The sequence below is a fragment of the Oncorhynchus mykiss genome, chromosome 2, assembly GCF_057628025.1.
Source record: "Oncorhynchus mykiss isolate SJ-2025 chromosome 2, ASM5762802v1, whole genome shotgun sequence".
Taxonomy (NCBI): domain Eukaryota; kingdom Metazoa; phylum Chordata; class Actinopteri; order Salmoniformes; family Salmonidae; genus Oncorhynchus; species Oncorhynchus mykiss.
This window is the reverse complement of record NC_143023.1, coordinates 88,230,474-88,243,821: the sequence shown is the minus strand read 5'-3', so window position 1 is coordinate 88,243,821 and position 13,348 is coordinate 88,230,474. Positions and strand designations below refer to the sequence as shown.

The 13,348-nt window shown below is 43.7% G+C and overlaps 1 pseudogene; it reads right to left on the bottom strand.

Moving 5' to 3' along the window:
• Window positions 1–770: 770 nt before the first annotated feature.
• On the bottom strand, window positions 771–2,334 carry LOC149985292 (uncharacterized; annotated as a pseudogene).
• Between the last annotated feature and the right edge of the window lie 11,014 nt (window positions 2,335–13,348).

Genomic DNA, 13,348 nt, shown 5'->3' with positions numbered 1-13,348 from the left:
GGCCCTGGCCATGGCCACTGATACAGCCCTGAGAAGGTCCTGGCCATGGCCACTGATACAGCCCTGACAAGACCCTGGACATGGCCACTGATACAGCCCTGACAAGGCCCTGGACGGGGATTAGCTGAACCCTCTGGGTCAGAGGTGACTGTGGCAACGTCAACCGCCACTTTCCCATGCTGCCCTGCATGTATCAGTCCATGATAGCCAAATGAGCTGGCTTCACTACTAATGATGTCTTGCTCTAACTGGCCTCTAAAGCACAGTGCTGTTGTATAGTATGTAACTTTGTTCTGTACAAAACATAGAGAAGTGGATCTCTTCTGGTTTAAATATATATTGATGGGAGGTGAGGAGAGAGGACACGGTTCTGGTTGGTTTAAATATATCTAGATGGGAGGTCAGGAGAGAGGACAGGGTTTTGGTTGGTTTAAATATATCTAGATGGGAGGTGAGGAGAGAGGACAGGGTTCTGGTTTGTTTAGATGGGAGGCGACAGCAGATAGAAAAATCAAATAATGAAAATACCAGGAACATCATCACCATTAAAACAAATGTCTGCTGCTCCTCCAGAGAGCAGGGCATGTCACCGGGCACTGCAGCCAGCTAGCCCCTCAGCGCTGCCTGCCTCCCTGCCTGCCTCCCTGCCCCAGCGAGTCACCGGTGGGAAAACAATGTGTGACCCCTCCACAGATGTGCCTGGAGGGGGCCTGTCACAAGTGCTTAGCGTGATAGCCACTCTCCCCTGTCTGTGGTTCTCTGTGGCTCCGTCACAGGTCAGTGGGTGCCTCGCTGGCCTCAAACCCATCCCTGATTAGGGCACACTGGGAAAAGGTGTGCCACGCCATTTAATCAGCTTGTAGCAACAACATCCATTCTCAACACTTCTACTCTGTCAGGTGTCATTAACATCTGAATAATGGTGCCCATGTATTATTTGGTATCATTATGTGGAAGAGGTTGTATTCATTAAGAGGCATTTACTGGTATTTATGAGCGTCACATTCGTTTAAAGAAGGATTGGACCAAGGTGCAGCGTGTTAGGCGTACATCTTTCTTTATTAGATAACACCGAAGAAAACTCCGGACCATAGATCGTCGCCGGGGACTCGGGACAGTAGATCGTTGCCGGGGACTCCGGACCGTAGATCGTTGCAGAGGGCTCCAGACTGGGAACCGTCGCTGGAGGCTCCGGACCGCAGACTGTCGCTGGAGGCTCTGGACCGGGGACCGTATCTGGAGGCTCCAGGTCTCAGACTGTCGCTGGAGGCGCCGGGCCATGGATCGTCATTGGAGGCTCCGGGCCATGGATCGTCATTGGAGGCTCCGGGCCATGGATCGTCACTGGAGGCTCCGGGCCATGGATCGTCACTGGAGGCTCCGGGCCATGGATCATCACTGGAGGCTCCGGGCCATGGATCATCACTGGAGGCTCCGGGCCATGGATCATCACTGGAGGCTCCGGGCCATGAATCATCACTGGAGGCTCCGGGCCATGGATCATCACTGGAGGCTCCGGGCCATGGATCATCACTGGAGGCTCCGGGCCATGGATCATCACTGGAGGCTCCGGGCCATGGATCATCACTGGAGGCTCCGGGCCATGGATCATCACTGGAGGCTTCGGGCCATGGATCATCACTGGAGGCTCCGGGCCATGGATCATCACTGGAGGCTCCGGGCCATGGATCATCACTGGAGGCTCCGGGCCATGGATCATCACTGGAGGCTTCGTGCGTGGAGCAGGCACAGGACGTACCAGGCTGGAGACAGGCACTGGAGGCAGGGTGCATGGAGCTGGCACAGGATATACTGGACCGTGGGGGCGCACTGGAGGTCTGGAGCGTAGAGCTGGCACAACCTGTCCTGGCTGGATGCTAATTTTAGCCCGGCAAGTGCGGGGCGCTGGCATAGGATGCACGGTGCTGTGAAGGCGCACTGGAGACACAGTGCGTAGAACCGGCACACATTGTACCGGAAAGGTGACACACACCTCAGGGCGAGTGCATGGAGGAGACACAGGATGTACCGGACTGGGGAGGCGCACTGGAGGCCAGATGCGTGAAACTGGTGCATATGACACCGGACCGGTGTCACGCGCCTCAGCATGACCGCTCTGCAGCACTCTCAACACCTCTCTCTGGAATCTTTCGTCTAGTTCCTCATTCGACTCCCTGACTGGCTCTGGTTCACCCCTCGGCTTCGCCGACCACTCAGTGTGCCCCCAATTTTTTGGAAGCCTCTCGGGCTTCCGTCGTGGTTACGAACCCCGGTGTCGTTGTTGTTCCTCCCTCGCTGCCTCCGTCTGCTCTCATGGAAGGCGATCCTTTCCATCCAGGATCCTTTACAGTCTAATATATCCTCCCATGTCCAGGATGTCTGCTCCTCCTGGCCGCACTGCTTGGTCCTTTGGTGGTGGGATCTTCTGTCACGTTTGTTTAAAGAAGGATTGGACCAAGGTGCAGCATGGTAGGCATACATCTTTCTGTATTAGATGACACCAAAGAAAACAACAAATACATAACGAAACGCACAGTTCTGTAGGGCTGGAAAGCAACAGTACAAAAACAAGATCCCACAAACTAAGGTGGGAAAAAGGCTGCCTAAGTATGATCCCCAATCAGAGACAACGATAGACAGCTGCCTCTGATTGGGAACCAGACCAGGCCAACATAGAAAATACAACATAGATTTCCCACCTAGTCACACCCTGACCTAACCAAATAGAGAATAAAAAGGCTCTCTAGGGTCAGGGCGTGACAATGAGATTCAATTCACGTTATTAATGTAATAACTTAATCTGCATAATTCTTGTTCAGCTTCATAGCCAAAATGACACCAATTTAAAGGACGGAACCAGAAATATAACGGTTTATGCCTAACTCTCACAATACATGAAAAAAAAGATGCTTCTTAAAAATAATGAATTCTACTACTGTACATTAATTCTTGTTCTCTTTTCCACATATTTTCACTTTATAACAGATAGTTCTAATTACTTTTTAAAATCTCACTATGGACACCACCAATTAAAAGGCAGTTATTGTATTATGCGTTTTAAAATAAATCTATTTATAAAGTCATATAGGATCATTCGGATAGCAATTGTATTCATTACAATTCTGAAAGAGGAAAATTGTCGATTCAATTGCATATTGATAAGCATTACATATTTAATTTAAAGTTATATTTAATATCTAATACGAGAGGAATGATTTATTCATATATTCATAGTCAGTTGGAGCATACAGCAGAACTGCATTTCCCTGGTCTTTTATCAACAAATTCATTGGTATTAATCAATAGGTGATATTTCAAGTTTTTTTATTTGAAAAATATAATTATTTCTCTTATGAGAGGTTCAATTAAAGCTGCGTATGTGGGGTCAATCTGAAGGCTGCGTGTGTGGGGTAATTTGGAAGGCTGCGTGTGTGGGGTCATTTGGAAGGATGTGTATGTGGAGTCAATTGGAAGGCTGCGTGTGTGAGGTCAATTGGAAGGCTGCATGTGTGGGGTCATTTGGAAGGCTGCGTGTGTGGGGTCATTTGGAAGGCTGCGTGTGTGGGGTCAATTGGAATACTGCGTGTGTGGGGTAATTTGGAAGGCTGCGTGTGTGGGGTAATTTGGAAGGCTGCGTGTGTGGGGTCATTTGGAAGGGTGCGTGTGTGGGGTCAATTGGAATACTGCGTGTGTGTTGCCTTTTAGAACGGATATGTTTTCCTTCACACAACAATGACAATAATGACAACTGGAGCATGAGGACATGGGATGGGCCCGGGTGAGTGAATCAAACACAATGCAATTGGTTTCAGTTGCAAATGAGACACATCATCATTCCTAATGTGTAGCCTGCTCCAACCCCTACCCTCCACTCAGTGCGCAGTGGGCTGAGGTATACACACCCATTTAACACAGTAAAACCATCCACCCTACTCTGGAGCACATCTGGGGCTGCGTGAGGTAATCTAGCGGTGCAGTAGCACTGCTGTTGCATTACTTGTTGAGCGTCTGAGCTACTATGATTTAGCATGGACTCGTAATGAATCGTGAAGCGACTAATCTGATATTGTTAAATTGCATTAAAGAGGCTGAGATGTGTGGTTGGAAGCACAGTGTTGAAACTGTGTGTGACTGTGTGTGTGACTGTGTGTGACTGTGTGTGTGAGTGTGTGGTGGTGTGTTGGGGTGAGGATGCCTCATGTACTAGGAACCACAGTGTGTCTCTCTCCACTCAGACAGAGAGAATCTGGGCGTAAGAGTAGTGCGCTGCTAACGCTCATACATCACATCATATACAGTATATCACATCATCTACAATATATCACATCACATAACCTACAGTATATCACATCACCTACAGTATATCACATCACCTACAGTATATCACATCACATCACCTACAGCAGGGGTGTCAAAGTCAAATGGACGGAGGGCCAAATAAAAAAATCAGCTACAAGACGAGGGCCGGACTGTTCGAATGTTAATTGAAAAAATTTTAAATGACGCATATAGTCTAGTGAACCTAATTGAACCTACTGAAAACCTAACAAATATATTACAATATGATCAGATAAATAAAGCAATATTTTCTTATGGCTCTGTCAGTAATCTTTAATTTTCAACAGACACAAAAGACAAATTTCCTTTATATAAATATCCCCATAACATGAACATTAAATGAAAGAAACCGGTATTCAAGGCACCATCAGTAGACTATATTTTCTATTTTAGCAAAAGTGGGCTAAATTTACTTCAAAGAAAAAACAATAATAGCAATTTTCTATCATCCACTCAACTGAAATATTTTTAAAATATAATTGGATTGAAATACAAAAAAATAAAGTGCAAAAATCTATTAATCAAAAACAACACTTTGTTTAAGGAGAAGTAACATGCAGTGAAAACAAATATTAAATTTTAACTTTTAAACTTGAACTGAGTAAAAACTCTAAATATGTGATTGCACAGTAATGTTCACTTGTTTGAGGTTGAGGGTGATACTTGGTGGTGTCCCATCTTTTCCACAAGTTCATCAATGTTCGGGGTAAGGCTCTGAGCTGAAGAAATCCTCAGAATTGAGTGGAGGTGTTCAGCAGTAAGTCGACTTCTGTGTGATGTTTTGTTCAGGTTCATCAAAGAAAACAGTTGTTCACACAGGTATGTGCTGCCAAACATAGACAACGTTTGAGCAGCCTGGATGCGCAGCTGGGGCATTGTGCCGGGGAGGAAACGGGCGAACTCCGCAGCACCCACTGCTGCATATTTTGCCCTCAGTGCATCATTGCATTGGAGGTCAATCAACTCCATTTGGAGGTTTGGTGGTGAGCTTTCCACGTCAACAGCAAATGGGTTACCGAGCAGTTCCAACCTGCTTTTTTGTGCTTCAAAGTCAGCAAATCGGCGTCGAAAGTCAGCGGCAAGCATACCTATTTTATCAGCCAACTGTGTGCTCGGGAACGCACTGGTAGAGAGCTTCTCTTTCATGGTCTGGCAGCTGGGAAAGTGGCTCAAATTTTCTTTCCGCATCTGCGTCTCCCACAGAGTCAGTTTGGTTTTAAATGCCTTCACTGTACTGTACATATCAGAGATGACACGATCCCGACCCTGCAGCTGCAAGTTTATTGCATTCAGATGACTCGTAATGTCACACAGAAAAGCCATTTCACACAGAAACATTTCGTCTCGGAGTTGTGTTGTGTCTTTCCCTTTGCTGTCCAAGAACAGACAAATCTCCTCACGAAGCTCGAAACATCTTTGAAGCACCTTTCCCTGGCTTAGCCATCGCACCTCTGTGTGATAAGGCAAATCACCATGCTCCGTTTCTAACTCCGTCAGAAATGCCTTGAACTGGCGGTGATTCAAACCTTTGGCTCTGATAAAGTTAACTGTGCGCGTGATGATGCTCATTACATGCTCCATTTTCAAGGCTTTACCGCACAACGCTTCCTGGTGTATGATACAATGATAAGCTGTCAGCTCACCTGTCGCGTTTTCCTCTTGCATCTTTTCCCGTATCTTCGCCACCAGTCCGCTCCTGTGTCCACACATCGCAGGTGCTCCGTCGGTTGTCAAACCCACGAGTTTTTCCCAAGGCAGCTCCATCTCATTTACACATCTTGACACCTCTTCATACAAATCATGCCCCGTAGTTGTGCCATGCATAGGACGTAAAGCCAAAAACTCCTCTGTCACGCTTAGGTTGGAGTCCACTCCGCGGATGAAAATTGACAACTGGGCAATGTCAGAAATGTCGGTGCTCTCATCCACAGCCAAGGAATATGCAATAAAATCTTTTCCCTTTTTCACAAGCTGCTCTTTTAGATTGATGGACAACTGGTCTACTCTCTCGGCAATGGTGTTTCTGCTCAGACTCACATTTAAAAAGAGTTGCCTTTTTTCTGGGCAAACTTCGTCACAAACTTTAATCATGCAGTTTTTGATGAAATCCCCCTCCGTAAATGGCCGGGCTGATTTAGCGATCTCTTCTGCCAAAATAAAACTGGCCTTGACAGCAGCCTGGCCTTGTGATTTGGCTTTTTTGAACAGAGCCTGTCGAGATTTGAGGCCTCGTTTTAATTCCTCTGCCTTTTGTAGCCTTTGTTCCATGTCCATATTCTTGTTTTTGTCCGCGTGTTTCGTTTCATAATGTCGTCTCAGATTATACTCTTTCAGTACCGCCACACTTTCTCCACACAGAAGACACACAGGTTTTCCAGCTACCTTCGTGAACATATACTCCGACTCCCACCTTGTTTGAAACCCCCGGTTCTCAGTATCCACCTTCCGTTTTGCCATTTTTGATGGGTAGCTGAAAGTTAATTTTACTGTGATGCTGACGACTGCTGTGCCAATAAATATTGAAATGAAGCAGCCTACTGCTCGGTGCATCACCTTTGCATTGTGGGAAATGTAGTATTGGTGCGTGTAAAAGATCTGCGGGCTGCCGGCTTGCTGCGGGCCGGTTCTAATAATAAATCAAGATCATCCCAGGGGCCGTAAAAAACCTTCTTGCGGGCCGGATGTGGCCCGCGGGCCTTGACTCTGACATATGTGACCTACAGTATATCACATCATCTACAGTATATCACATCATCTACAGTATATCACATCACAACACCTACAGTATATCACATCATCTACAGTATATCACATCACCTACAGTATATCACATCATCTACAGTATATCACATCATCTACAGTATATCACATCACATAACCTACAGTATATCACATCAACTACAGTATATCACATCACATCACCTACAGTATATCACATCATCTACAGTATATCACATCACAACACCTACAGAATATCACATCACCTACAGTATATCACATCACCTACAGTATATCGCATCACCTACAGTATATCACATCACATCACTTACAGTATATCACATCACCTACAGTATATCACATCACATCACCTACAGTATATCACATCACCTACAATATATCACATCACATCACCTAAAGTATATCACATCACATCACCTACAGTATATCACATCACCTACAGTATATCACATCATCTACAGTATATCACATCACCTACAGTACATCACATCTACAGTATATCACATCACAAAACCTACAGTATATCACATCATCTACAGTATATCGCATCACCTACAGTATATCACATCACATCACTTACAGTATATCACATCACCTACCGTATATCACATCATCACAGTATATCACATCACCTACAGTATATCACATCATCTACAGTATATCACATCACCTACAGTATATCACATCACATCACCTACAGTATATCACATCACATCACCTACAGTATATCACATCACCTACAGTATATCACATCACCTACAGTATATCACATCACATCACCTACATTATATCACATCACCTACAGTATATCACATCACCTACAGTATATCACATCACCTACAGTATATCATATCACATCACCTACAGTATATCACATCACCTACAGTATATCACATCACATCACCTACAGTATATCACATCACATCACCTACAGTATATCACATCACCTGCAGTATATCACATCAAATTACCTACAGTATATCACATCACCTCACCTACAGTATATCACATCATCTACAGTATATCACATCACCTACAGTATATCACATCACATCACCTACAGTATATCACATCACATCACCTACAGTATATCACATCACATCACCTACAGTATATCACATCACATCACCTACAGTATATCACAGCACATCACCTACAGTATATCACATCACCTACAGTATATCACATAATCTACAGTATATCACATCACCTACAGTATATCACATCAAATTACCTACAGTATATCACATCACATCACCTACAGTATATCACATCACATCACCTACAGTATATCACATCACCTACAGTATATCACATCACATCACCTACAGTACATCACATCACATCACCTACAGTATATCACATCACATCACCTACAGTATATCACATCACCTACAGTATATCACATAATCTACAGTATATCACATCACCTACAGTATATCACATCAAATTACCTACAGTATATCACATCACATCACCTACAGTATATCACATCACATCACCTACAGTATATCACATCACCTACAGTATATCACATCACATCACCTACAGTATATCACATCACCTACAGTATATCACATCACGTAACCTACAGTATATCACATCATCTACAGTATATTACATCACATCACCTATAGTATATCACATCACATCACCTACAGTATATCACATCATCTACATTATATCACATCACATCACCTACAGTATATCACATCACCTCACCTACAGTATATCACATCACCTACAGTATATCACATCACATCATCTACAGTATATCCATCATCTACAGTATATCACATCACATCACCTACAGTATATCACATCATCTACAGTATATCACATCACATACAGTATATCACATCACATCACCTACAGTATATCACATCACATCACCTACAGTATATCACATCACCTACAGTATATCATATCACATCACCTACAGTATATCACATAATCTACAGTATATCACATCATCACCTACAGTATATCACATCACCTACAGTATATCACATCACATCACCTACAGTATATCATATCACATCACCTACAGTATATCACATAATCTACAGTATATCACATCACATCACCTACAGTATATCATATCACATCACCTACAGTATATCACATAATCTACAGTATATCACATCACATCACCTACAGTATATCACATCATCTACAGTATATCACATCACCTACAGTATATCACATCACATCACCTACAGTATATCATATCACATCACCTACAGTATATCACATAATCTACAGTATATCACATCACATCACCTACAGTATATCTGTGGGTTGAATAATATAATGTATAATGCATGATAGAGATAGGAACTGTCTCAGCCAACACCTCTATATTATCTAAAAATAAGAGAGTCTCAATCAAACCTCCAAGTATAAAAGTAGAACACATAAAATCTCACTCAATTAATTAATTATTAGTTTATTAGAGATTCACAATAGTTGACTGACGCTGACATTCACAGGAGGTGACCTCGTTTACTGTGTAATTTATTTCACCTGTGGTAAGTTGTGGGTGCCTGAAGTGCAAAAATAAACATTCAACCAGTTTGGAAAATATAAACAAATGTCTGCTCCCTTACACTCCATTGTAAAGTGCAAGTGTGCCAATATATTTGACCGCAACTGTATATACCATATTACAATGCAAAGGAGTTGACATTTTCATCAGGACTTATTTTCCAATGCCAGTTCTCCTATTCTTTGCTATTTATATTTTTCTCTCCTTCTGTTGCCCTGTCTCTCTCTCCTCCTCTCCATCTTCATTTGCTCATCACTCTCTCTAAATTGGTGCCAGTCAGCTAGCTCTAGGGCCTTATAGATATGAGGAATCAATCTTACTCAAACTGAAGGAAAACATCAAATGTTATTGAACAATAACAGTGAGCCACGTCAGCAGTGGGCAGCCAGGCAGCGGCCTACCTTAGAGCCAAAGCCTGGGGGTGTTTGTCTTTGTGTTTCCTCAGCAGGGCCACCGCCAGCTGGCCTCTCTCCCAGCTGGTCAGGGCCCCTGCCTGGTTGGCCCCTGCCTGGTTGGCCCCTGCCTGGTTGGCCCCTGCATGGTTGGTTCCTGCCTGTTTCTGGTCCTGGAGGGGGGCTGAGGGTTCTGCTGGGACTGCTTCATTGTTGATGTCTCTGACATCACATCCACAGACCTGGAGAGAGAGATTCCAACAAACATTTATCACTGGGGATATACAGTGCATTCGGAAAGTATTCAGACCCCTCGACTTTTTCCACATTTTGTTACATGACATTTTTTTTTTCTCATCAATCTACACACAATACCCCATAATAACAAGGCACCCCCCTGGAAATATCACATTTACATATGTATTCAGACCCTTTACTCAGTACTTTGTTGAAGCACCTTTGGCAGCGATTACAGCCTTGGGTCTTCTTGGGTATGACGCTACAAGCTTGGCACACCTGTATTTGGGGAGTTTCTCCCATTATTCTCTGCAGATCCTCTCTAGCTCTGTCAGGTTGGATGGGGAGCATCGTTGCACAGCAATTTTCAGGTCTCTCCAGAGATGTTTGATCAGGTTCAAGTAGGGGCTATGGCTGGGCCACTCAAGGACATTCAGAGACTTGTCCCAAAGCCACTCCTGCATTGTCTTGGCTGTGTGCTTAGGATCGTTGTCCTGTAGGTGAACCTTCACCCCAGTCTGAGGTCCTGAGAGCTCTGCAACAGGTTGTCATCAAGGATCTCTCTGCACTTTGCTCCGTTCATCTTTCACTCAATCTTGACTAGTCTCCAAGTCTCTGCCGCTAAAAAACATCCCCACAGCATGATGCTGCCTTCACCATGCTTCACTGTAGGGATGGTGCCAGGTTTCCTTCAGATGTGACGCTTTGCATTCAGGCCAAAGAGTTCAATCTTGGTTTCATCAGGCCAGAGAATCTTGTCTGTCATGATCTGAGAGTCCTTTAGTTGCCTTTTGGAAACTCCAAGTGGGCTGTCATGTGCCTTTTACTGAGGAGTGGCTTCCGTCTGGCCACTTTACCATAAAAGCCTGATTGGTGGAGTGCTGCAGAGATGGTTGTCCTTCTGGAAGGTTCCCCCATCTCCACAGAGGAACTCTGGGGCCCTTCTCCGCCGATTGCTCAGTTTGTCTCCAATCAAGTTGTAGAAACATCTCAAGGATGATCAATGGAAACAGGATGCACCTGAGCTCAATTTCAAGCCTCGTAGGAAAGGGTCTTAAGGTTTTTCATTTTTAAAATGTTCTTTATACATTTGCAAAAAATTCTAAAAACCTGTTTTCACATTGTCATTATGGGGCGTTGTATGTAGATTGGTTAGCATTTTTTTTTTATTGAATCCATTTTAGAATGAGGCTGTAACGTAACAAAATGTGGAAAAAGGGAAGGGGTCTGAATGCTTCTCTACATGATGACCAGAGAAATGACTTACAAAGTGTAAAATAAACTTTATTAAATTGTTCATATTGTGCTATGATCTTGTCAGATCAGACTACATCAGAAATGCAGCTGGTGTTCTCTCATAACCTCTGTCTTTGACATTCCTGTATTTCTCACAGGAGCATGTTGACCTAATAAACCAAATAAATGACAGATTCATAGAGCTTTATAAGAAAAATACAAACATTTCCAAACTCTACCCTTGAACAGTAGTAGAACACTGAAATGTGTGCAACATAGCTGGGTTAAGTCACAACCCCTTTTTCATGTGTTTTTGTGAGCACTGTGACCTGCCCATGGTCTGTCTGCCTGTCAATTTCAAGTGTTATGTGTGTTATGTTATCAAGTGTTCCTAATAATTGCTCCCACAGTTGATTTCTTCAAACCAAGTTGCTTACCTATTGCAGATTCAGTCTTCCCAGCCTGGTGCAGGTCTACAATTTTGTTTCTGGTGTCCTTTGACAGCTCTTTGGTCTTGGCCATAATGGAGTTTGGAGTGTGACTGTTTGAGGTTGTGGACAGGTGTATTTTATACTGATAACAAGTTCAAACAGGTGCCATTAATACAGGTAACGAGTGGAGGACAGAGGAGCCTCTTAAAGAAGAAGTTACAGGTCTGTGAGAGCCAGAAATCTTGCTTGTTTGTAGGTGACCAAATACTTATTTTCCACCATATTTTGCAAATAAATTCATTAAAAATCCTACAATGTGATTTTCTGGATTTTTTTTCTCATTTTGTCTGTCATAGTTGAAGTGTACCTATGATGAAAATTACAGGCCTCTCATCTTTTTAAGTGGGAGAACTTGCACAATTGGTGGCTGACTAAATACTGTTTTGCCCCACTGTACATGGTATACACTGTCCAACCAAATACTTACTTGCAGGTTTCTTCTTGACAATGCAACAACTATCAGAAATAATAAAATATTAGAATGTGAACATAAAGTAAATGGCTCAGTAGAATATAATAAACATTTTAGCACAAGTATAATACATGAAGGCACAGTTTATTGTCCAATATTAACACATGTTTTGGGGAAGGGTGATTGGGGGGCAAGTGTTTAAATTGTGCAGTATTATCAATCATAATAAGAGTCTGGTAGCAGCAGTTGTGATGTGTTTGTAGCATGAATGTATCTGTGAGTGTGTGTGTGGATGATTGTGTGGATGAGTGTGTGTGTGTGTGTGTGTGTGTGTGTGTGTGTGTGTGTGTGTGTGTGTGTGTGTGTGTGTGTGTGTGTGTGTGTGTGTGTGTGTGTGTGTGTGTGTGGATGAGTGTATATCTGTGTGGGTGTGTGAGTGAATGCATGTATGTTAAGGTGTAGCGAGTCAGTGCAGGTGGTCAGTCCAGTCCAAGTGTTCAGCAGTCTTATGGCTTGTAGATAGAAAGTGTCTCTGAGCCTGTTGGTATCAGACCTCATGCTCCGATACCATTTGCCCGAAGGTAAGGGAGTGAACAGCTCGTGTCTAGGGTGTGTGGGGTATGTCTGTCTGTCTGTCTGAGGCCCACCTCTCGCATTCCACTGGTGTCTGCCTGCTCAACCGACACCGGTCACCTCCACGGCCGCGGACTCTGGGGGACACCTCTGCACAGCCGTTCCCATCCTGCAGGTAGGTCAGAACCAACCCTGGGGCTGCCTGTAGCAAAGGTCAAAGGGTAAAATGGTGTCATCAGAATATGTCCACACAGCCACAACACAACAGAGGCCAGATAGAGAGACATGATAGTGATCTCACAACACTGCATAAAACATTACAAAATGCCAGGATCTGTTTTCCAAATAGATAATGCAAAAATTGGACAATGTGGAACACAGG